Source organism: Equus quagga, chromosome 14 (genome assembly GCF_021613505.1).
Source record: "Equus quagga isolate Etosha38 chromosome 14, UCLA_HA_Equagga_1.0, whole genome shotgun sequence".
Lineage (NCBI taxonomy): Eukaryota > Metazoa > Chordata > Mammalia > Perissodactyla > Equidae > Equus > Equus quagga.
The window spans coordinates 7,571,577-7,593,646 of NC_060280.1; the positions used below are offsets into that span (position 1 = coordinate 7,571,577).

Sequence of the window (22,070 nt, forward strand, 5' to 3'; positions counted from 1 at the left end):
ATTTTAATATCAGTATTCATACTTGGTTCTTTTCTTGGAGTTTTGATTTTCTCTTTGAAATATCCTACCAATTTTCTTCTGAACTCTTTAAAATAGTGGTGATAATCGATTTAAAGCCTTTGCTGCTATTTCCAATAACTGGGCGAGTTGTTGGTCTACTTCTATTACGTTCTTTTGAGTAAGGTTACATTTTCCTACTTTATTCCATATCTGGTAATTGTGAATTATATTCAGAGCGCTGTGTATCTTAAAAGAACCAGCTGGAGAGTAATGTATGGCTATGTCACAGAGAGTGCAAGCCCTTTTCTGACGGAATATGAGCTAATCTTCCTAATTTTTCCAGGAGCTGAGACCGGCTGGTGTCGCAGGTCCAATTTTAACTGTAATTATTCCAACCACCAACAAACCCAACATCGCTGGAGCGTCTTATCTTATCTTTCTTATTTTTTTTCCTTTTTTGCCCGTGTTTTTATTTTGATATAATACCACACCTAGAGGAAAGTTGAAAGAAAAGTATAAGGCACTCTCATATACCTTTTAACTGGATTTACCAACAGTGACTCTCTCTCTCTCTCCTTCTCTCCTTCTCACACCCCCGGAAAATGTATTTATATTTTATATACCCACTTTGTTTTCTATGAACACTTTGAGAAGATATTTTTTCTGAATAATTTGTGAATAAGTTAGTCATCATGTCCCTTTAGCCCTAAAACCTCATCTGCGTATTTCCAGAGCAAAGATAAGATTTTCATGACCACACTACGCTGCATTTCTCATTGATTTATCATTGATTAAACACTATTCTGTGATCGCTAGCATTTTGTGACTATACTCTTTTCTACCCAGAATCCAATCCTCCATCAAGCATTGTATTAAGTTGTCATGTCTTCAGAGTCTCCTTTAATCTAAAAAAGTTTATTGGTCTTTCTTGGCCTGGATATTTTTGAAAAGTACAGGGCAGTTGTTTTGTAGAATATTTTTAATTTAGCTTTGTCCAATGAGTTCTCATGATAAGACTTAGGTTAAACATTTTTTGGCAGGAGCCTTAAAAAAAACCCAACACCTGACAAGTGTTCCTTTTCCTTGAATCCCACCAGGTGACCTATTGCGTCACCCTGTCCCAACATCAGCGGCTAACTTTGTTAAGGTGACGTAGGCCAAGTTGCTTCACTGCAAAGTTCTCATTTTCTCTTTGTAACTGTGTTAGTTGGAGTGTTCTGAGAAAGAAGACAGGATCAGACATGCAAGAGACTCTCGAGAAAATCACACTGAGAAAAAAACAGGAAGGAAGTCAGAGAACGCAGGGAGAGGCATCAAATGTAGATGTGAGGGGGGGCGGGGAGGCAGGATGGATGGGTGAAAGCCTCTTAGCTGCAGCACAGTCTGAGAAAACTGCCAACTCAGTGCGAGGGCCCTGGAGCCAAAGCTGGTCTTAGAGGGTCCAAGTCTCATGGGGTCGGATAACTCTTTGTTGTGGGGGCTGTCCTGTGCGTCATGGAATGTTTAGCAGCATCCTTGGCCTCCACCTACTGGATGCTAGTGGCAGTCTCCCAGTTGTGACATGAAAATGTCTCTAGACGTCAGCAAATGTCACCTGGTGGCGGGGTGTAAAGCTGCTTCTAGTTGAGAACTACTGCTTTACACAGATAGCTCTTCTCTTGTCCTCTGTGAGAGTTCTCTCTGAAGTCCATCTGCTGCACACACAAGATTTCCCCTAAAGTTGTCCTTTTTTGCGTGATGAGGTATGATTTACTGCTAAAGCCTCGCCTACATTCCCTGTGCGTAAAGCTTCTCTACACCAAGTGTGTCCTCTGGTGCCTAAAAAGGAGTGATTTCAGCTAAAGCCTTCCCCACACTTACTGCTAGTAGAAGGCGTTTCCCCTGAGTGTGTTCTCTGATGTGTGCTGAGGGTCAGCTTATCCCTAAAGTTCCGCTCACACTCCCTGCACACAGGTTTCTCCCTTGAATGTGTCCTCTCTCGTCTGGCTGAAGCCTCGCCCACACTCCCTGCATACAAAGGGCTTCTCCCTTGAGTGGCCCATCTTGTGCCTGACCAGATTTGCCTTCTGGCTAAAGCCGTGCCGGCACTCAGTGCACACATAAGCCTTCTCCCCAGAGTGTGTCCTCTGATGACTGATGAGGTGTGACTTCTGTCTGAAGCCTGGCCCACACTCCCTGCACACAAAAGGCTTCTCTCCTGAGTGTGTCCTCTGATGGGCAACAAGAGTGGACTTCTGTCTAAAGCCTTGCCCACATTCTTGGCACACATAAGGCTTCTCTCCCCAGTGTGTCCTCTGGTGTGTAATGAGAGCTGACTTAACATTAGAGCCTCGTCCACGTTCCGCACAAATATAGGGACTCTCCCCTGAGTGTGTCCTCCGGTGTGTGGTAAGATTTGACTTATCAGTAAAGCCTTGTCCACACTCCGGGCACACAAAAGGCTTCTCTCCCGAGTGTGTCCTCTTGTGCTTCATGAGGTATGACTTCTGACTAAAGCTGCGGCCACAGTCATTACACAAATGAGGATTTTCCTCTGAATGAAGCCTCTGGTGTTTGCGGAGAGTTGATTTCTCTCTAAAAAGCCTCCCACAGTCCCCACATACATAAGGCTTCTCCCATGAGTGGGTCCTCTGGTGTGTGATGAGGTTTGACTTATCCCTGAAGCCTCGCCCACACTCCCAGCACCCAAAGGGCTTGTCCCCTAAGTGGGTCCTGAGGTGTCTGATGAGGGTTGATTTCTGGCTAAAGTTTCACCCACACTCCTCACATGTGAAAGGCTTCTCCCCAGAATGTGCCATCCGGTGTGTGACCAGGTTTGACTTCTGGCTGAAGGCCTGCCCGCACTCTGTGCAGAGGTGAGGCTTCTCCCCCGTGTGTGACCTCCTGTGTGTGATGAGAGCTGATTTACAGCGAAAGCTTCAGCTACACTCACTGCAAAAATAAGGCTTTCCTCCTGAGCCGTCCCTCTGATGAATGAAGAGGGCTGACCTCTGGCTAAGGCCTAGCCCATAAGTTCCACAATTGACCACTTTGATAATTTGTCTTTTTGGAAAGGGTTTGTCTTCTCAGCTGAGCTGAACCCTATTTCCACTGCTGTCTTGCCTTCACATGAGCTTATTAGCTGTCCTTCAGGTGGGCTAGGGAAAGGTCTTGAAGTAATGCTCTCCCTTGTCCTCCCAAACCAGGACTCGGAGCTCCCTTCTCTGACCTCGCCTTCCACTCTGTCCCTCCAGAAGCTTCCATGAGAGAGTGGTTGCAATTGCTGCTCCTTCTGATACACTGGGCAGAGGTCCGCTATTTGGAGATTTCCCGCAAACAAGCCTGGGCAGACTGGAAGGTGATGATCATGGAACACCTGTTGGCATAATTGCTGACTGCAGTGGTCCAGAGTGGGGGAGGAATACGCCTGCATTTCCAGCTTTGGATCTGCTGAACAGGGGCTGAGCATATGTTCCTTCTCCTCTCTCCAGCGCTCTGCCCCCTGCTCCAGCAGAATGACAAGTGTTGGTTTGGAAAATGCAATTCGCAAGAAGACCAGGTTGCTGTAGTCAGCATCACATCCCTATACAGGATCCTCTGAGCATGGTTCAACAGCCACCACTCTTCCTGGGTGAAGTCCACAGCCACATCATGGAACGACACAAATGCTCCTTCTGTCTTGGCTCTCAAGAGCCCCAAGGCCATTTTTCTGGTCTCCTGAATGGTCTCCCTGAAGAAAGATGAGGTCTTACCCTTGCCCAGCCTTGGCTTCTGTACGTAGCTACTGCACAGGGGTAACCTGCGGGGTTCAGTCCATGTATGTGCGGTTAGGTGTGAGGGCTTGTCACTGATAAGAGGCTAAAGCTAGTGGGGACATGGTTGCAATGTCTGTCCTATGGCAGGTGTGACAACTGTAAGGGATGACAGGTTAGAGCCAGCCTGCTACATCAGCTATCTTTCTTTTAGAAGTTACATGATTTTAACTCTTACATTAAGGCTATGCTCTATCTCAAATTCATTTCTGTGTTTGTGTATGACAAGGGTCAGTTCATTTCTTTCCATATGAATATCAAGCTTTTCCAACATTTCTTAAAGATATTTTCCTTTCCCCTTTGAATTGCATTGGCACTTTTGTTGAAACTAATGGGTCATATAAGTATGGGTCTATTTCTTGACTCTATTCTGATCTCTGCTCTGTTCTGCTAGCTTTTGATGGTGTCTGTATTCAAGCTGGAAGCCTTAGCTAAAGTTTCATGTAGGTTTACCTCACTACTGGCTTCAATTCCAAAAAGTCTTGGAATCCAATCATTTGGAAAATGACTGAGACAAGGTGACTTCTCTTTACTTACTAGGAATTTACTCACTGTTTCTTTCTCAGTTAAACTCAAGGGCGGCGGGGGCGGGGGGTGAAGAGGCACAATTGCTAGCTGAGTTAGGATTCTTCCATACAGTTCATTCCACCAGCACTTACTGTCCTGAGTCCTGGCATGGTGGTCTGAGTTCGAACCCGGCAATGACTCCCAGATGGACGTGGCTGCTGCTCTCTTTTCTTCTCTGAAGAGTTTCTCTGTGGAATTCAGTTCAGTGAGCTTCTTCAAATCCACCACTCTTCTCTACTTTCATAGAAAGGTATGATTTTAATTTATTTTGTCTGTTTTTCTTGTTGCTACAATTGGAACAAAACTCATTCTGTTTTTTTGTATTCTAACTGGCAGCAGAAGTATTCCTGGTGGAGAAAAATGAAGAGAAAGTTTAGAATTATTTATTAAAAAAAGAATTTGCATTTTGAATCTTTTGTGCTGTCAATTCCTTTTGTTTCTCCTTATCATGACTGTCACAAATTGGCTGGTTTTTGTCTTCAACCATTAAAATATACTCTTAAGCCTTTAGAACCATCTAATTTTTAACTTTAGCAGCATGATTCTAGAATAAAATGTCAAAGCTTCACCTTCTTTTTGCGAAGAGGAAAACACAATGGAACAATAGAGGTCTCTATAACAATCAAAAGAACAGGAGTCACCTTAGCAATTTTTTCTCTTCTTATTTTCATTTTGTCCTTGAATATGTTATCCAAAAAGGCTTTCTCAATGACCCTTGAGAAAGTCCTTTTTATCAGAAACTGAGGAATATAAAAGGCCAGAAGTTTGTTATTTATTTCTCAATTAAAAAAGAGGAAGGATGTATACTATTTAAATAGAAAAGAGAGTGATGAATACAACATTATGAAGTAGAGAAGTAAGATATTTTTTTAAGTAAGCTAGAGAAATTGTCTCTTTTGGTTTGAGTGATGCAATGAGACTTAAAATGATGACTCAAGAAGCCAACAGCAATAGCATTTAATTTGGGTCTGACACTGGCTGTTGATTCCCCAGTAAGCCGCAGTCTCGGATTCTAGCTAGAGCATTTGGACAAGTTAAAACCAGCCTCACTGGATGTACAGATGGTTGAAATAGCTTTTGTTTTTTCAAAGATAGCATTCCCTATGGTACTCCTGCAGTCTTTCAAGGTGTAAAAGTCAAGCGAACAGACAATCTGATGGAAGAGAGGAGTCTCCTTGTGTGCTGTGCCTGTTTTCACTTATCTAATCATGGTTACACTCTATCTTCAGCATTTCAGCATTCAGACTACACAGGGAGAGGATTTAAATGACATCACTCTTCACACAGAGGAGCTGATTAAATAATAATAATAAATAATAATAATAAAAGAAATATTTTTATATTTCATATAGGTGCCAGCTAGTCAGCTTTCCTAGTACCAAATACAAGAGAAGATCCTTTAAGAATCTAAATGCCTACTCTAGAATCTTCTATGGGTAATATGAAAAAATGTATAATCTCATCATTTGAGCTTCACAGAATTAGTATAAGTTCAGCTTAATGCAAGATGATTCTCAAAATACCAGTGTTACCCCAACTACAAATAGAAGGAGGGGAATACAGGGAGTTCTGTGCTCTGATAACTTTGAGAATCATTTGGCCAACTCCTCTTATACATGTTTCTTTGTTAAGAATATTCTCAGATACTTCAATATGCCGAAGTTCGCTCTCAAGCTCCAAAATAGGGACATAGGATACAGTGTTTCTGAAACTTATTTGATTAAGAAATTCTTTTCCCAAGACTATTTTATGGGACTATTGCTCTGAAAAACATGTTTCAGAAAAATCTGGCCTAATTTCAGGAAACTTTATGGTTTTTTTTCAAAGCACTGCAAGATCTGGACTTCCTTTTATTCAAAAGTAAAACAAGTATGTCCAAAAGGAAATGCTTTACTGCACTGATAACTCTTTGAAAATTTCGATGGAAATTGAAGTGTTTATTGGATAAGAAGTAACCAGAGGAACTCAGCCTACATGGAGAGAAGGGTAGAGTAGAGCCTTCATAAGAGACTGGTCTTTGTCCTTGGTTAGTGCTCATAGGAGGTAAATTATTAAATTCCTTCTTCATAGCATTTTCTTCCCACATTTCCTAAGTGCAACATGTTTCATACCCTCGGCAAGATGTTTTGTGATGGTGTTGTGCTGTGTGTGGTTTTGGTGTACATGTGCGTTTGTGTGTTGTGAGTGAGTTTTAGAACTGCCTGTGAACCTAGACAGTGAGTTCTACAAGGGAAAAGACTAGCTGATACCACTTTTGTTTTCCAGATCTATTACTGTACCTATAACACAAACAAGAGCTTCAAAATAAGATTTTAACTCATCTAGCTCCTTTTCAGATGAGTCTCTTTTGCATCCTAGAGTTTTCCAGATCATTTTCCCATGACATATAATATAACTCAATAAACATTTATTAAGTACCTAACATGGTCAGGCAATAGGCTAAGTGCTAAGAATTCTCTTTCTGCTGCCCATTTGTCAAGGAGCTCAAAACATTAGAGCACAATCTATTTCCTACTATGGAGGTAGTTTGAGTTTAGTAATTTCAATTAAGAGACCTAAACAACTGTGAAAAATCTCCTACTGCAAAAGCACTTAGATTACTGAGGGCTCTCTGCTTGATCAAGAGAAATTAAGACATTTATTCACTGTTAACCACCTAGAGAGCACTATATCACAGGTATAATTACAGAATGGATAGAGACTAGTGATTTTCTTTCCGGGTGAACAATAATAAATGAATGTCAATTTCAGCACAAGGCTTAGGGATTAAATATAAAGAGGAACTTCCAAATATCTTAGGTATCGGAGGGCATATGGGATGTCACATTAGAATTTCAGTTAGGGGTTGGGGTGGTAAGAGGTGGGCTAGGAATAAAGATAAGACCTGGGAGATGAGGGTATGGGTGATGGTGGAAACAGGTTATGGCAGATCAAATGGCAAAAGAGTAAAAGCAAAGAGTGAAATTAGGGTTCATATTCTCAGTGCATCAGCAAAGGAATGAAGTTTAATGATATTTAAGAATGAGTCTTAGGGACACTGGACAGAGATCCTTGCAACACTAGTGACAGTACCTTCTATGTGAAATCCGCTATTCCAAATTTTCTATAAAAATAATATTACATATAATATATATGTGTATGTATACATACAAATATATGTGTGTATATTTGTCATATAAGGTAGATACTATCATTTGCCCATCTGAGGGTTGAGGAACTGAAGGTGGTCAGGTTAACTCACTTCCCAGAATCTAGAGTAATAGATACAGCCAACAGGAGATGAAAGTTAAACTCTTTGTCAAGACAGATGAAGATAAGCAGAGAATAGTGAGGACAGAGGAGAAGTGGAAATGAAAAGGGCAAAATTCCCTTGGACTTATCCAACCACAATAAGCTATTCAACATGGAAGTGCCTAACATATATTTTGCAAACGTAGGAAACATATTGGGGAAAAGTGTTAAATACTTCAAACATACATACTTAAAACTGTCATATTGGAAAAAAAAAGACAGAGTGAAGAACTCAGACAAAGCAATCTGGTGCAGCATCTGAGAGCTCATCAATGTGATGCACTCTTTCTCTTAGCAGAAACCCTCTCCTGTGGGTCGGACCCTGCACAAGAAACTCAGCCCACAAGCAGAGGAGAGAACAAGGGGACAGAGGAGGCCTTTTTCTAACAATTAGCTAAGAAATTACAGCTTGTTTAATTAACCATGTGTTTGTTTGAATTTCGAGTGGATATAGTAATAGCTCTGTATCTGTCAGAATATATAGTCTAGCCACAGTGAGTGTCTTTTAAGGTCTGCTTAAATTTTCTTCTGCCGATTGTAAAGGAAGGCCAACAATCAAGGATGGGAGACGGCCAAGAGTTGGCCACAGAGGATTCCATGTAAGCACACTCAGTCATCTCCTTCTTGCCATTATTGCCCTTCGCCCCCTTCGTCAAATCAGAGAAACAGCGACATATGTCAGCCTTCTCAAATGCTCTCACCACCGCACCGCATGTCAACTGTAAATCTACGGGAAGGATTTGGACTGGTTTCATTTATCCCTTTCCCACTTCCTCACGATTGAAGAAATAGATGGTCTTTATATCACTATCTTGTAAATGGACTGATAAATAAATGATAAAGATATTTAAGAAAACATATATATCTTACTATAGCAGCAGAGTCAGAACCAGAACACTGAACTCATACGTTATCTATCTGTCACCTGAGTTAGAAAACATACATTTTTGCTAGAACTATGTTATGTATATTATTCTTGAATTTAATATGACACACAGTACCAACCGCATATACTAAACTTGGATACCATTAGCAAAATTTTAGAGGAAGGCATGAGGACATGAAAACGTATCGAGGCCCTATTATTTTCAAAGGTATTTTAAGATTAAGTCAAAAAATTTTAAATTTACATAAATAAAAAAATCAGAATGATGAAAACGGAACAAGACTTTTGGTTCTGCATTTCTAATTCTGGAAAATTCTAAAGCTAAAAGTTTACAATAAAATGTCAGCTATATTTCCCTGTAGACTATCGCTTCAGTTTATCCGTAGTTTCATCTCTCTAATCTGTCTTCTCACAGAAAACAAACACAGGATTAGACTGAGCAAAAATCACAATGATAATTGCGTGGACTGCCAACCTCAGTCTCATTTGGAAAAATCTTTGAGAAAAATGTTTTCAAAACTTTCAAATAGGCTATATTTAGAGTCTGGGAGAGAATCAACATTTTATAAGTTAGAAAGAATCTTGATGAATATTATATGATTATTTTATATGTGTTAGAGAAAAACACAATTCACTTCCCCTGAATTAAAGCAATCAAGAATTGAATAACGCTCAGCTCAGCAGAACACACTTCCAGCATGGTTTACACATGGGGCTAGTGAAGTGTGACTCCATGTCCTGCTACTAAACTGCTGGGTAAAGTGTGGCAGGTGGCTTCACCTCTCTGCGCATCCATTCTTCACCAGTGACACGGAGAAAATATTGTCCAACGTAGTACCTAATACAATCTGGTATTGTACACTTTAAAATATTTTTAGGAAATAGATCTCATGTTAAGTATTCTTACCACAAACAACAACAACAACAAAAAACCCACAAAAGGTCACGAGAAAATTTCTTGGAGGTGATGGATATGTTTAGTACTTTGATTGTGGCGCTATATATGCATCTGTCCAAACATTAAGCTGCGTACTTTAAATGTGTGCAGGGTTTGTATCAATTATATGTCAATAAAGCTTAAAAAAAAAGGAGAAACAGAAATGGAGAAAATAATACCCCTCCTTCATAGCATTGCTTCTTAGAAGGATAAAGTGAAGAAATGCATATATCACAAAATTCTCAAAAACGTTCTATAAAATACATGACGAGGAAGGATTTGAGGCAAGAGACATGCTGTTCCTCATAGTTCTGTTTGTAGCACTGAGCGTGGTGGGTGGCATATAATAGGAGTTAAATAAATATGAATAAATTAATAATGAGAATATCAAAAGAAATTGATGACAAAATTTCTGCATAGACATATTTTACGATATTTAAAAGCACAAGATAGCCATATTTTTCGATTTTATGTGTATATTATGGTTTAAGCCGCCATACATCCCCGGATGTTTAATCGCGTTTGAATACAGTTCGTGTATATTTATGCACACATCTTGAAAATTCTTCTTTTATTTAGTTCAATAAGACTAGTCAACTTACTGAAAGGAAACTCACTGTAGGTTTTATCATATTCTGTTTCAGTTTAAGGATAACAGTGTTTCTATCCTCTCTATTTGCTTCAAAACTTCTAGATCAGACACAGAAGCAAGACAACTGTGCATCTCTTGCCTACAATACTGGGAAGATTCATTTTCCTTACCCATTAACTGGCATATCAAATAAATAGGCTGAGAGTTTATCCGTGATAAATGCACTCTGTTTAATGCAATGAGACAGTCTCTTAATTTGAGTACCCAGCGTACTGTCAGCTAGATTGCTTCTGCTGATTTAATTGGCAAAAGCTCAATGCTAATTATTTTGCATTGAAACTTTTAGAGTCTCACAGATGAAAAATATATATAATCCTTTTTCACAATGAAAAAAACAGTAGTAACATCAGTTTGCATGGTTTTTAAGGGTGTGCAAATACGTCAAACAGCTAATGAATTTTTCAACGCTGTATATTCGCAGAAAATGTACAGACTTTAATGAGCCTTCTTAATTTGACTTTCATACCATCTTATATTATTTTATTCCCATTTTTATTGAATAGTGTTGATTAGAAAAGAATATTCATCAATTTGCCATGTCTTGCAAATGAGGAGAGAGAAAATATTTATTTGTCAGGAATTCTTCTTGTAGTTTTTGTTCTAGAATTCCTTCTATGGATAAAATTTTTTTTAACTAATTCATCTTACTTCCCTAAATAAGATAAATAAAATATAAGTGGCAATCTTCTCATTTTGGTTATGCCTTTACCCAGAAGCTGTGTCAAACAATTACTTACAGTCCAATTTTAAGTATGTCAACATTTTGAGCTATTTTCATATGCCTCACTTTCAAGCTCCTGGCTCAGACAAAGCTCCGTAAGTGAGACTGCTGTGTATAGAAAACCTTGCTTCGTCATAGTTCTTCAGAAGGACAGAATGTGTCATTCCTTTTACTGACAAAATGACATTGGGGTGTATTTGGATGGTTCTAGCCATTTAATGCCAAGAAGAAATGCGTTGTTGTTCTTTTCATTTGTCTAGGGATGAAAAATAAAGAAAGCTCAAAATAACTGTGTTTGAATGTGTAAGGAGCTCTCATGCCTCAGAGAGTAGAGTCGTAATCTCACATCGGAGGATCTAGACAGCAGTGCACCAAGGGCTTAACAACGCATGCCTCCAGATGGGGAGAATTTGGGATGTCTACTTGTTTTCTTCTTTTCATTCATCTGTATTTTCTGCAATAAACAAATTTTGTCTTTTGGAATAATATAGATTTTTTTAAAAGGCATAGTCAGAGAATTCTATCGCTGGAGGGTTGAGGAGGAGCAAGTGAGTACCTAAGAGGTGCTACTGTGGAGTGCAAGATCTCAGATTCCTTCAGCCCCCACTGGTTGTTCCATCTCTGTGTTGGCGCTATTGCTAAGGCAACTGTTAAAAGGTCACCTGGTACTAGTTAATGTTATAGCCTCTCCTGGTGTAGAACGTGGATCTGTGGAGAATCAGATACTAAAAATTAGGAGCAGGAACTCAGAGAAGTCTTTAAGAAAGAAGATACATCTAGGAAGGAGAGAGGGGACACCTAAGATGGGAATAAGCAAATGCCAACCTTTGTCCACTTAGTTTGGCTAAATTCAAAATAAGTTCCTTCTCCTTTCCAAAGAAAGTCAATCAAGTGTATGTAATACTAAGCCATGCTATAATACTCCAATTTATTTTAATTTAATTTTGAAATTCAGCTTCCTGCAGTAGCTTGGTTCCTGTTAGGAACACTAGCTCACTTTGCATAGCGAGAGGAGTTATTGTGTAAGGCTTAAATGCATAGGCTCTGGAACATGACCTCGGGAAAGTTGCTTAATTTTCCCAGAAAATTTTTTTAACCCAAGTAGACTTGTGTTTTGCAGTTTTTAAACCACAGATTGCATAAAAGTGGTTAGAGATTCACCAATGATACTAAGAACAACAATAAAATAATATTAGTAACTCTTATTGGGCATTTATTACACACATACCTCCTTTTATTGTGCTTTGCAAATACTGCATTTTTTAAAAATTAAAGGTTTGTGACAACAAACAAGTCTGTGGACACCACTTTTCCAACAGCATTTGCTCACTTCATGTCTCTGTGTCACATTTTGGTAATCCTTGCAATATTTCAAACTTTTTCATTATTGCTATATTTGTTATGGTGACCTGTGACCAATGAACTCTAATGTTGCTATTGTAATTGTTTTGGAGTGCCACTGCACCCACATAAGACAGCGAACTTAATCGATAAATGGTGCGTGTGTTCTGACTGCTCCACTGACCGGTTGTTTCTCCATCTCTCTCCCTCTCCCCGAGGCTCCCTCTTCCCTGAGATACAACAACATTGAAATTAGGCCAATTAGTAACCCTATTAATAAGCTTCTATGTGTTAAAGTGAAAGGAAGAGTCACGTGTTTCTCACTTTAAATCAAAAGCCAGAAATGACTGAGTTTAGCGAGGAAGCATGTCAAAGCCAAGAAAGGCCAAAAGCTAGGCTTCTTGTGCCAGTTAGCCAAGTTGTGAATACAAAGGCAAAGTTCTTGAACGAAATTAAAAGTACTACTCCAGAGAACACACGAATGATAAGAAAGCGAAACAGCCTTATTGCTGATGTGGAGAAAATTTGAGTGGTCTGGATACAAAATTAAATCAGCCACAGCATTCCCTGAAGCCAAAGCCTATTTTAGAGCAAGGCCCTACCTCTCTCGTATTCCATGATGTCTGAGAGAGGGGAGGAAGCTGCAGAGAAAAGTTGCAAGCTGGCAGAGGGGTTGGTTCATGAGGTTTAAGGAAAGAAGTCTCCACAACATCAAAGTGCGGGTGAAGCAGCAAGTGCCTCTGTAGAAGCTACAGCAAGGCATCCAGAAGATCTACCTGCGATCCTTCACGAAGGTGGCTACACTAAATGACAGAGTTTCAATGTAGGTAAAACAGCCTTATATTGGAAGAAGATGCTATCTAGGACTTTCGTTGCTAAAGAGGAGAAGTTAATGGCTAGCTTTGTTCAAAGCTCCAAAGGACAGGCTGACTCTCTTGTCAGGAGTTAATGCAGCTGGTGACTTTAAGTTGAAGCCAATGCTCATTTGCCATTCCAAAAATCCTAAGACTCTTAAGAATTATGGTAAATCTACTCTGCCTGTGCTCTATAAATGGAGCAACAAAGCCTGGATGACAGCATGCCTATTTACAACATGGTTTACTTAATTTTTTTTTTTTTTGATTCGCCCTGAGCACCTGTTGCCAATCTTCCTCTCTCCTCCACCTCCCTCGAAGCCCCAGTGCGTAGTCGTATGTTCTAGTTGCAAGCCCTTCTAGTTCTTCTGTGTGAGCTGCCTGCCATAGCGTGGCTACTGACAGACGAGTGGTGTGGTTCCGCACATGGGAACCAAACCCGGGCCACTGAAGCAGAGAACGCCAAACTTTCACCACGAGGCCATCAGGGCTGGCCCTTACTTAGTATTTTAAGCCCACTGTTGAGACCTATGGCTCAGAAGAAAAAGATTCCTTTTAAAATATTAGCACTCATTGACAGTGTACCTGGCCACCCAAGAGTTTGCATAGAGATGTATAATGAGATAAGTGTCATTTTCATCCCTGCTAAAACAATATCCATTCTGCAGCCCATGGATCAAGGGGTAATTTCGACTTTCAAGTCTTATTTTTTGAGAAATACATTTTGTAAGGCTATAGCTACCATAGATGGTGATTCCTCTTATGGATCTTGGTAAAATAAAGTGAAAACATTACGGTCAGGATTCACCATTCCACATGCCATCAAGAACATTCCTGATTCAGGGGAAGATGTCAAAATATCAACGTTAACAGGAGTTTGGAAGAAGCTGATTCCAGCCCTCATGGATGACTTTGAAGGGCTCAAGACTTCAGTGGAGAAAGTAACTGCAGATGTGGCAGAAATAGCAAGAGAACTAGAATTAGAAATGGAGCCTGAAGAGGTGACTGAATTGCTACACTCTCATGATGAAACTTTGATGGATGAAGAGTTGCTTCTTGTGGATGAGCAAAGAAAGCAAGGAAATTATTCCCGGTGAAGGCACTGAAAAGATTGTCGAAATGACAACAGAGGACTTAGAATATTACATAAACTTAGTTGATAAAACAGTGGCATAGGATTGACTCCAATTTTGGAAGAAGTTCTACTGTAGGTAAAATGCTATCAAACAGCATCACACACTGCAGAGAAATCATTCATGAAAGAAAGAGTCAATCGATGTGGCAAACTTCATTGCTGTCTCATTTTAAGAAATTGCCGCAGTCACGCCAGCCTTCAGCAACCACCACCCTGATCAGTCAGCAGCCATCAGCATCGAGGCAGGACCCTCCACCCACAAAAACACTACAACTCACGGAAGGCTCAGGCACTGGTTAGCATTTTTTGGCAATGAAACATTTCTTAATTAAGGTATGTACATTGTGTTTTTAGCCATAATGCTATTGCATACTTAATAAACTACAGTCGAGTCTAAACATAACTTTTCCATGCATTAGGAAGCCAAAAAGCTCACATGACTTGCTTTATTGTGATATTTGCGTTATTGTAGTGGTCTGGAACCAAAGCCATAGTATTCCCAAAGTATGCCTGTATATGAGTAGAGTAGATATGAACTTATACATGTAACTTAGAATCTGTCTCTTTTACGATATAGGTCTATTGAATGGCAGAGAAATGGTGCTTAAGCAATATCAGTGGCTTAAATGAATACTTTAACAGATTTCTAATTTTTAACGTGCACTTGAGATGTTTCTTGGGGATTTTTAGAACTAAATAAATTAGTTTTAGAATTGACCACATTCACTGAAGTATTTTCTTTATATTTTTTAAAGTAAACACTATAGGTTGATTTACTCAACTACCATATTCCAACATACAACTTATTTTCTTAAAGGATGTCATTTTCTTTTTAATGTATTTATCTGCAGTTTGGATCTAGCTAGCTAGCTTAATTCCACATGACTTTTATTTGCTGCTTAGTACCCTTCATCAATATATCATGTAAATGCCTTAATTTCTGAGCAAGGGCCAAGAAAAAACAAATAATCCCCAAATGTCTTGTAATGATTTCAATACCACCTGATTTTGGGTTTGATCAAGCTCAGAAACATGGATTTGTAGGGCAAAGGCATCATATGCTAAACCTAGAAGCAATTTGAGCTTTTATAATAACTTTGTTCCTATGATTCTGCAGAAATATGCTTCTATACCCTATAAAAATGGGGAATGGAAATAGCAATAATTGAACATTGCTATAGTGGTCTTAGATTTCATGCAAGCACCTAAAATAAATTGCATCTTATACCTACAGAGCATATTTCTCTCATTCTTGACATTTCACAATCTTCTCTGACAGTTAAACTTGTTCAATCAAGTAAGGTCAGGCTGGCAAATAGAAAATATTTTACCAGGTTTCAATTATCAGGAGAATAAACTAGAAAAGAAAGAAGCCCTCCACCTATTCTTTATAACACACTATATTTATTTAGCTTTCCCCAACTATTTCACTCCCTATTGATACACTGATATTTGTGACATTTATCAGATTCGCAAAATAGTGATTTACCATGTAGTATTCTGTTCTATTCTATTCTATCTGAGTTTTACCATGTGTCTGAGGCCAGAGCAACAAAGAGATGTACTGTAATATAGTGATGATCTGTCCTAGGTACGATATTAGAAAACCTGGCTTCAAATCCCAGCTCTGCTCCTTTATAAATACAGATTTCTAATTGCTACAAAATATCTTCTCCCCTTTCTTTTTTATTAGAATCTTGATTTTGCTGTAGTAGGAAAGTGCTCAGATAAAAAGTTGTATTTCCCAGACTTCTTTGCAATGACATGTGAGTATGTGATCTATTTCTGGCTGCTGATACTTAAGCATAGATTTTTGGAAGGGGCTTGAGAAAGCATGTTAAAATGGGAACAGGGCGGCTGGTAAGAAACTGCCAACTCCTGGTCTTTCCTTTTTCTATCTAAAAGGAAAACTACATTCTAGAATGTAAGCAACACTTTTTTTGACTATGAAACAATGGACGTAGTAGTCACGGGTGGCTTTATAGAAATATCAAAGTCCAAAATCATGATTACATCAGGGAGCCACCACACTAGACCCAAAATGCCTACTTCCAGACTTCTTTTCTGTAATAAAAAATGAAATCTTTATTTTTTTAAGCTAGTGTTTAACTTCATTTATTCTTTTTAGCTGAACGCAATTGCTAATTAATACATTAACCTTACGCTCATGGGTATATTAAATCCAGTCAAAATTTCAGCTCAAACTTGAAAAAGTTCCAGGGCCAGCCTGGTGATGTAGTGATTAAGTTCGCTCCCTCTGCTTTGGTGGCCCGGGGTTCACTGGTTTGGATCTCAGGTGCAGACCTATACACCGCTTGTCAAGCCATGGGGCGTCAGGCATCCCACATATAAAATAGAGGACGATGGGCACAGATGTTAGCTCAGGGCCAATCTTCCTCAGCAAAAAGAAGAGTATTGGCAGCAGATGTTGGCTCAGGGCTAATCTTCCTCAAAAAAAGAAAAAAAAATTCAAAAAGTCCCACTCATAAAATGGGCAATCCAATAATCATTTTACTAATTGAGCAAATCAAGTAAGAGTGGAGGTAGAGGGCCTATCACACGCCCGTCACAGAATCTGCAGTCTCTGAATCACAATAATTATGGTTACGTGCTATTTGAGAGGCAGCGTTCTTCATTCCTTTTTTGTTTTTTTTTATTTTTTACACTTGATATGTTGTATCTGAGAAACAAATAATGCAATCAAATATTTAATGACTTGATTTTAGATAAGTATAATTATGTGTCTTCACGTGTTTTTATTCTTAAATCTAACAACACAAATAACCATGAAATAGAGGACGTATAAACAGGGTTATTTTGCTAGATGCATTGGCAGGAATATATGATGCACTGCTTTTAAAGTTTGTTTTTCCAAAACTTGCTCTGAATTTGGCCCTTTGAGAAATCCCCTGAGTGCACTTTCCTGTTTAATCTCAAAATATTGAAAAAAAAAGTGCATTAAAACTGGATAAGCTGAAGATATCAAGAAAGCAAAAGAAAGAAAGGGGGGAAGAAAAAAGGAAAGAAGTAAGGAAGGAAGGAAAGAAAGAAAAAGAAAGAGAGAAAGAAGGAAAGAAAAGAAAGAGGGAGGAAGAGAGGGACTTTGGGAGGGAAGGAAGGAAGGAAGAAAGGAAGAAAAACAATGATGAGTTTAACTTGAGTTTCTGTGCCTTTTAAATGAGTGTTTAGCTTTCTCCAGGCTTTAGAGAAGCACAAGTGGTGTCAATTTAGACAGAAACTGCATTGTTTCAGATAAACAAAGATTTCAAAAGAGTTACTGTTGGAAATTTATTAAGGATTTGAAGACACTCTTTTAAGCAAACAAATCAGTCAAACAGAAACAATAAGAGCCCACAGCCTGACTCTCACCTGCTCTGGGGAGAGAGTCATTACTCAGTGCTTTCAGGTGTCTTTTCTCAATTTGAATCACCAGTTTCTAGCGAGTTATTCTATGACTAATTTGTGTTTAAGCAATGATATTTTTTCATTTATATTTCAACGAAACCATGGAAGTTCAAAATAGAATGTTTATTTCAATTCTTGTATTTAACACCTCAAACCATCCCTCTATGCCAATAACTAATCAATTACTTGATTAATTGCATTTACCATTTTTTCTTCCTCTTTCAACTATGTCAATCCTTTCTTCTAGATTTCACCTAAAGTTAATTCTCTATTTATCAGAAAAATAAAATTATTTCCCTGGTTTATTTGGTTGAGCTGTTGTCAATTGTGCATTTTTAATTTTCACATCATCAATTATTTCCAAAAAGCATTTGTTGACATTGGCTGTTAGACACAGATTTATTCCAATGTGTATTCTCCCTGCCAAATTCTTCTGAAAATTTCCAATCTGATGCTTACTTCTTTCATCTAGACACCCAGTACACACAATCTAAAATATGTCACCAAAATCTTTATAATATAAATTAAAGGTTTTGGATCACTGAATAAAGAAAACTCATACTGAGTGAAACATACGTTGATAGATTTATACAATACGAAAAAATTATCAAAAGATATTAAGATAACTTTAGCATCTACTTAACTAATAACAGGGGTGGGGGAATTGCAGCTTTCTTCAGACTCAATAGAATATCCTTTTTCACTCAATTCATTTAAAATATTTGGAAAACGCGAAGTACATATATGGAATGTGATTAGATAAAGGCTGAGCCTGTAAATTACTTGAGTGCAGGGTCTGTTTCATCTTTGACTCCTTTATCTCCTAACATAGAGAGAAAAATCCTACAGAGGAATGAGAAAGGGAAGAGATGGGAGTAAAGGAGGTAGCATGCAGTCAGGGCAGGGAGAAAGCGGCAGTGGAGAGAAGAAAGACAGACGATGCTTGTAACTAGAAACATGGCCAGAGACAGAAGATAGGCCTTATCTCCAAAGCTGACTCATGTTTACCACTGTTCTTGGGCCTCACTTCCCTCATGTGAATAATGGAGATAATGGTGTACTCTTTATATAGAAACAAATGGGACCAGCACTGGAGGACATCACACACAGAGTGCCTGGATACATGATAATTTCTAACATCTGGCCAAATGTATCATAAGAATGATCAGTTTTGAGGCACTTTCTATCCCAAATCTTTGTTGATAAATTTAACAAAGGACTCAAGATCAAGCCAATTTTGTCTGACAAAGTGATGGAATTAAGAGAGCTCACAATTTTAAAATTCAAAATAGTTCAACTACATTACAGAATCAAAATAACAAACTCCAAGAGAGCAAGCAAAAATGCAAATACGGGACAGAGAAGAGGGAGCTACAGGAGTTCCAATGAAAAGTACAGTCAGGCCTTGGTAGACAAAGTTAAGCGACCTTAGAAACAATGCACGTTAGAATGCGCAAGGACCCGGAAGTCAGCCTTTGTTTCCATTTTGTATTGACCAATCCCTCATTCAAACCTTGGGTCTGCCTCTGCCACCTCAACGTGAGGGACAAAGTAAAACTGGAAAGTGCTTGGGAATAACTGACAGATATGCAAAGGAAAGCTAATGACAAAATGACAGAAATTATTTAAGGCATTTGCTTTAGTAAAGAGTACTCCAAGTGACATAATTAGTAACAAATATTCCTAACTCTTGTTCTTTTTTTTCCAAACAGTAGAGTGAATGTTTTTGCTCAATTCTACAAGAAAAAAAGAACAGAAAAGAAAAATTAGAAGTCAAATTAAAATGAGGAGAAGATTTAATTAGAACTAAGAATCCTTTGTGCAAGAAAAGAAGGAGGGCTGGACAGGAGCATTGAATCATGGTTCTCCCTGGTGTGCTCTGGAGCCTCTGTGTGAACTGATGCCTTGAGTTGTGAGGTATATTGGCTCTAATACTAGACTGGAAATTAAACTCAAATTAGCATGATAATAGACAACTGCCAGATAATAATAATACCTAACATTTGTTGATCACTTACCATGCCAAGCCCTCTGGTAAGCCATTTAGGTGCATTTTTTAAATGTGTTTTTCATTAAACTTCCAGATAGATACTGGAATTATTATTAGTATTATTATTTGAAATTTTATAATAGATATTTAGAGAAAGTACACAGCTAGCAAACTGCAGAACTGAAACGTAATCCCAGTGAGCTGGACACCTGAAGTCTTCATGAGGATGAAAGTCTGAGCATTTTGGTAAGTAAGAGATTTACATAATCTTTGTTCTTCTTCTTCTTCTTCTTTTTTTTTTTTAGAAAGATTAGCCCTGAGCTTACTACTGCCAATCCTCCTCTTTTTGCTGAGGAAGACTGGCCCTGAGCTAACATCCATGCTCATCTCCCTCTACTTTATACGTGGGACGCCTACCACAGCAAGACGTGCCAAGCGGTGTCATGTCCACACCTGGGATCTGAACCGGCGGGCCCCAGGCCCCCGAGAAGTGGAACGTGTGAACTTAACCGCTGCGCCACCGGGCCGGCCCCTGTTATTCTTGTTAAGTAGGCTACTTATTCTTTGGAAAGTTCCTGCTCTGAAATGACACATTTGGAAATAATTATGAGTCTATTGGATATATTTACTTCAACATTGCCCGCTATCATTGTTGCCAACCAACATGGTGCTGTTTTCTGCTTACAAGACAGAAAATTGTATATTCGTTCTAAGAATGAACCTTCTGAATTTTCGAAGCCTCCATGAGACTGTGACAGTACTTTTATAGAAAAAACAATTTAAAGAGTCAAATTTTCCCTTTCACTCTTTTTATAGGAAAAATCATTTTCTACAACACCAAGTTCGACAGGCATATTATATTTTTATACTTTTGGGAAAGCAAATGTCTTTTTTAACTGAACTGTATAATCTCTCTCAGAGTTAGCAGGTTTGGAATATGAATGGTCAGGTACCAGAACTTTCTATGTGAGGTCCACAGGACTGAGCAGAACAAGCGGCCTCAGTCAGTATCCGGTGGCATACTTTGAATGTGGTTTCATCCTTCCTATGGCACCATCCTTGCACTCAAAGAAAGTTACTGCATGTGATGAAAAAGACAAGTGAGAAAAAATCGCACAATTTTCCATCTGGCTCTCTTCCCCAAAATAAATGGCGCACTTTAATCATTAGGCTTCCAAAGTCAAAATAGCATTCCTGGAAATGGTCTCCTTAGAGATAATTTAGGAGAAGTATTACCCTTCTTGCAGGAAATCCTGGGACTATGTAATTGTTATGGATCGAATTGTGTCCCTCCAAAATTCATACATCGAGGCATTAACCTCCAAAGTGACTGTGCCGGGAGACACGGCCTTTAGGGAGATGACGAAGTTATTGGGGAAGCCACGGATATACACCTTTCGGATCTCCTACTGTGGGGAGCATAAATAATCATGGGATTCGATTTTTGCGCTCTGAATACACCAACACAATAGCACAGAGGCTTTACCTGGTGATGCTGGTTATTAAGGTGACCCTGGTATAAATTAAACTAGTAATGAATATTCCTCTTTTCCTAGTGTATATCTACATGCCTGGAATGCATGTTGAATTTTCTGAAATGACTTTTCGACATCTGTGATTGAATTGTGGTTTTTCTACTTTGACATACTGCCATCGTGAGTTATTTTAGAAATTAGAAAAACTTCTTTTCATTTTGTTTTAATTAGAAAAAAACACTCTGTGGTCATAACATTCACTCTTTTACAGTACTGAAGAGTTAAATTTACTAATATTCTATTTAAGATTTCTAAGTTATGGTCACATTAAGATTTTGGATTTCCTGTTTATAGATTGATTTTATGAGAGTTTTACTAGCTTCCTAAAAATGTTTTGTCATATTCCACCGAATTTTACAATCAAGATCATTTCATAAGGCATAAGCGTTACTAATTTTTTGCCAATATAAAAGAACATCTATCCATACATGGAGGAATTTTAGAAGCTTTTTATAGTTGTACCATAATCTTTGGTCAATTTATGTGTTTTACTCTTCTTGTAATTGATTCTAGAAAATTGATATTTTTTCTAGCAACTTGATATTTTCAAGAATTTCATATTTATAGCCATGAATTTTTGTATAGTTGTTTCACATTTTTAGTATCTCCTGTATCTATAATTTTATTCTTGTTTTATTTATATATGCATTTGTGATTTTTCATTTGTTAGATTATTAATAATTTTGTCTATTTCAAGACTTCACAAAGTGTGTCATGGCCATCTCTAATTTCAAAAGTTATTCTGTAAAAGGATTCTGTGGACAAGATCTTTTCTTAAGCAGTCATTCACAAAGCACAATATCAAAATGAAAGTCTCTGAGAAGTCTGATAGTAAAGAAACTGTTTAACACAATACTTTTCAGATTTAATAATTACCTCAGCACCTTTGTATTCTCATAACATTCATGAATATCCAATGAAAGTAATATTCCACAGAATACAGTCTGATAATTGCTTATCAATTT

At 38.4% G+C, this 22,070-nt stretch overlaps 1 pseudogene; it reads right to left on the reverse strand.

Annotated features, from left to right (window-relative positions):
- Nucleotides 1–966: 966 nt before the first annotated feature.
- LOC124252195 (zinc finger protein 133-like) lies at nucleotides 967–3,065 on the reverse strand (annotated as a pseudogene).
- Between the last annotated feature and the right edge of the window lie 19,005 nt (nucleotides 3,066–22,070).